Below are 5,349 nucleotides of genomic sequence, written 5' to 3' on the forward strand. Positions count from 1 at the left end.
AAAATAACAGGACCAGCACATGACGCACTGACCAACCACGGGACAGTTTTAAATTTTGATGCCATACTTTCACGACTTGACTTTGTTTACAGTGACAAGAGACCAATTTACATAATAGAACAGGATTTAAGCGTTCTCCGACAAGGGAACCTTTCAATAATAGATTTCTATAACGAGGTTAACAAGAAAATGACCTTGTTAATAAATAAGACAATAATGACTCACGGAAAGGACAGTGAAATCACGAAAGAATCAAATAAGAAAATTAGAGACAATGCCTTACGCATTTTTGTCACTGGCCTAAGCGGCGGCATTGCAGAAATCCTATTTTCATTGAATCCCCCAGATTTACCGAATGCCTTGGCAAGGTACAGGAATTGCAATCAAATAACATTCGGGCCCAATTTGCCTACCAATTCAGTGGCCCCAGAAATTCAGGGAATAATAACTACAATACATTAAGATTCAACCAACGACAACCAAGCACTAATAGTTCACCATTCGACCAAAAAAAGGATCTTCAGAGGAATAACATGTCATGGGGACAACCCTATTTCTTGGGTAATAGACAACAAAATCAGGCCCCAGAACCAATGGATGTAGACGAATCGATACAAATCAAGAACCGACAGAACAGCAATCAATTCAGGGGAAATAATAACAATAGAAATTATCGGGAGAATACTAACGGTTATTATAGGAGAAATAATAACAATTATAACCAAGCTCAGCATTTTAGGGCAAACGTAGTACCGAATAATCAGTCTAACGAAAATCAGGCGCAGAAACGAAAGCCAAACGAAATGTCGGAACAACCGGCTAATAAAGCAATGCGGATAAATAACATTGAGGAGGACCATTTTTTAGATCAGCCCCCGAAGTAGGTCTGCCCTACTTAAAAAGAGTAGATAAAAAAATAAACAGAGAATTAAAAGTTTTGATAGATACGGGAGCAACTTCCTGTTATATAAAAAAGGGAATTTACGAAAATAAAAAAGAATTATCAATTTATAAGAAAGTTGCTACAGTGAATGGGTTTTCAATAATTAAATATTTCCATAATATAACTATTTTCAACACAAAACAAGTGTTTTATGAAATAGATAGAATGGAGGCAGATTTACTAATAGGATTTAACCTATTAAAGAAAATCGGAGCTGTTATTGATACAGGAAAGGGGACTTTAAGTTATAAAGACAATGAGGAGAAACTAATATATGACGAGGTCCTTTCTTTAAACAAATTAACCTTTATAGAAGGAAAACCATCCTTCCGTTGAAGGAATATATAATAAAAAAATATTTTGAAGAAGAAAAAGAAATGAAAAGTGATTCAGTAAAGGTAGAAGGAAGTTTATATAGCTTGGGATCAAAAAATCCTGAGCACGCCGACGAAGAATTATCCGTCAATAGTTTGGGATTCAAATATCCTGAACCCGCCGTCGTTGAATTATCCGACATCCAAAGTTTTAATAGTTTGAGATTAAAATATCCTGAGCACGCCGTCGTAGAATTATCCGACACTAAAAGTTCGAATAGTTTGGGATTAAAGAATCCTGAACACGCCGTCGTTGAATTATCCGACAATGAACAATTTAAAAGTTTGGGATGCAAAAATCCTGAACGCGCCGTCGTAGAAATATCCGACATTCAAAATTATGCAAATTCTGAATTGAAAAAAATGAAATTGTATAACACAATAACCTACAAAGAGGACAATTTAGAAAATCTCAGAGAGAAATGGTAAAATGGAAGAAGACCATGCCAATATAAATTTACAGTTACCGTTCAGAACGGATATAAAAGGAGAGATTAACACTGAACATGATAGACCGGTATATGGCAAGCAGTATCCATACGCTTATTCGGTTAACGATTTCGTTAATAACGAAATAAGTAAAATGTTAGATGAAGGTATAATCAGACCTAGTAAAAGCCCATATAATTCACCGGTAATAGTAGTACCAAAGAAGGGAGTAAATGAGGACGGAACTCCTAAACATAGATTAGTAATAGACTTTAAGAAACTTAATGAAAACACCATACCGGATAGATACCCTATGCAAGATCCTTCAGTAATCCTTGCCAATTTAGGTAAGGCAAAGTATTTCTCGGCCATTGACTTAGAGTCAGGTTTCTATCAGATTTTAATGAGGGAATCAGATATTGAAAAAACATCTTTTTCCATAAATAACGGCAAATATGAATTTCTAAGAATGCCTATGGGATTGACGAACGCTCCCAGAATTTTCCAAAGGGCAATGGACGATATACTTAGAGAACAAGTTGGGAAAACTTGTCACGTCTATATGGACGATATAATAATATTTTCAAAAACTATAGAACAACATTATAAAGATCTAATTCATATAATACAGATATTGCAAAACGCTAACATGAAAATTTCCCTAGAAAAGTCTAAATTCTTTCAATTGGAAACCAAATTTCTGGGATACATTGTTTCCCAAAATATCATTAAAACAGATCCAGACAAAATCTCCACAATACAAAACTATCCAATTCCTAAAAATATCAGAGAGCTACGTAGCTTCTTAGGACTAACAGGGTATTACAGAAAATTTGTCCGAAATTATGCTACAATTGCCAAACCATTAACAAAATATCTCAGTGGAGTAAATGGGAAAGTTTCATGAAGGGCATCCAAGAAAACATTAATACAGCTGGATGAACCGGCAATGGGAGCATTTAATAATTTAAAGGACAGTTTAATAGCACATATTGAATTAGTACAACCAGATTACAATAAAAAATTCACATTAACCACAGATGCATCGGACATAGCAATAGGTGCAGTTTTGTCGCAAGATGGGAATCCCATAACATTTATTTCTAAAACTTTAAGTAAAACCGAGCAGTTATATGCTACTAATAAAAAGGAATTATTAGCTATTGTATGGGCATTAAAAAATTTGCGAAATTATTTATACGGAGTGAGTGGAATTGAAATACATACAGATCACCAACCTTTGTCCTTTGCAATGTCGCAAAAAAATCCAAATGTTGAAATGAAACGTTGGTATTACTTCATAGAAAGTTTCACACTAAAAATCATTTATAAGCCAGGCTCAACTAACGTAGTAGCGGACGCTTTATCTCGGATTAAAATAAATCATATGACAGATAGTGATGTCGACCAGACAGAATCAAAATCAGACATAAATACTCAGCATTCAGCAGAGAGTAGTTTTGAAAACGTCATTCAAGAGACTAGCAATCCTCTAAACCAATTTAAACAGCAGCTACTATTAGCGCAAGGGAGATTCACAGTTCATGAGTTAGTAAGAGTTTATGAAAATACCCGACATATTATTGAATTTGATACGGTAGACAATCTGCTAATCATTTTAAAAGAATTTATTCAGCCTCACTTAACCACAGGAATACACTGCACTTTAGAAGATTTATACCTTATCCAAAATAAGCTAAAGGAAAACTTCATAAATAAATTTCTCTTCACGAGAAAGTTCCTCCAAGATGTAGTAAATTCAGAAGATAAAGCTATAATTATAGAAGAAACACATTGCAGAGCCCATAGAGGACTAGACGAAAATTACAAGCAAATAACTAAGCTGTATTATTGGCCAAACCTGCACAAAAAATTAAAAGAATATATAAAAAATTGTGAGATCTGTAACAAAAACAAATATCACAGACACCCTGTAAAAATTCCAATTGGGGAAGCTCCCATTCCAGCAAAAGAAGGAGATCAATTACACTTAGACATATACTATGCCCAAAACCTAACATTCATAACTTGTATAGGTTCTTATTCCAAATACTTGGTGGTCAAGGAAATTCAAAGTAAATTAAACATTGAAAATAAGGTAATGGAAATTTTGCAACACTTTCCGTTAGTAACATCTTTAATGACTGACAACGAACCAAGCTTTACTTCAGCACAATTTAGATCATTCATACAAAGAAGTAACTTAACTATTTATTATGCTGATCCCATATACAGCACCTCAAATGGTCAGGTAGAAAGGGTACATTCCACACTAACAGAAATAGCTCGGTGCATCAAGGATGAACTAAATCTAACAGATTATTCAGAAATAATAATAAGGGCGGCACTGAAATATAACCTGACGATACATTCAACGACCAATCAAATGCCATATGACATATTGTATAACAAAATAGAACACAAGCATAATCCAATATTACTTAAGGAAGCTCTGACCAAAATGCTTAAGCTACATAACAAAGATAGAAGAGAAAAAGACTATAAAATAGGAGAAGTAGTTTATGAAAAGAAATTCGGGGAAAGAAATAAACTTCAATCCCGATACAAAAAGCAGGTAGTCAAGGAAAATCGACCGAATAAAATTATAATCAACAATAGAAACAGAATTATACATTAAGATAACATCAAATATTAAATTTTTTTTTCCAGAAAATGTATGCGAATATACTAATACTGACTTTTGTTATATTGACGACTTCGGAAGTAATTGACTATACGCATAGTGACTATCTATTGCTCAAAGACGACAGAGACGTTTACACTTATGAAACATACGCTGAACTTTTCCATATTACTAATTTGAGTTTTTATAGAGAGATAATTGATAAAGAATCCAAATATGTCAACAAAGCAATTAATTCAGACGATGAGTGGGAAATATCAATGGACTTAAGTCTATTAAAATTAATGATTTAAGAATTAGTTCCAAATCGGAATGAAAGGGGAATAAATGAATTAGGTACCATTTGGAAATGGATAGCAGGCAGCCCTGATCATGACGACTTTTTGAAAATACAAAATAAAGTAAATGAATTAACTGAAAATAATAATAAACAATTTGTAATAAATTCCAAATTTTTCAAAGAAATTGAATTGCTATCAAATTCATTAAAAAATGTCATCTTCAATGAAGAAACGATACTGAGAAAGCATCGTTTAAAATTAATAACTTTTGACCTACTAAATTTAGTTGATACCATAACCCTCTTAAAAGTAAACATTTTCAATACAAAAATTTTAAATAACTGTCTGATCTGCTGGACATTGCAACGGTTAAAATAATTCGAAATGCTGATTTAATAATCATTTACATAAAATATCATCAAATTAAAGATATTTGCAAGTTTTACCATGCAAGAGCCATCTCACAAAATGATGGAATGTTAGTTATAAGTGAAAAAGTTTGTGAATGTAAGGAGAAATACTATTTAATGAATAATTTTAAAAGTGAAACTTTTAACAATTACGCACAAATAAATTTAAAGAAGACCTGTTTCACCAATTTACTTAATGGCTTTAAAGCCAACTGCACTAAAAAAAAGGAAAAAAACAAAGAAATAGACATCATTCAGGATGGTGCCA

This window comes from Drosophila miranda (assembly GCF_003369915.1).
Source record: "Drosophila miranda strain MSH22 chromosome Y unlocalized genomic scaffold, D.miranda_PacBio2.1 Contig_Y1_pilon, whole genome shotgun sequence".
Classification (NCBI taxonomy): Eukaryota; Metazoa; Arthropoda; class Insecta; order Diptera; family Drosophilidae; genus Drosophila; species Drosophila miranda.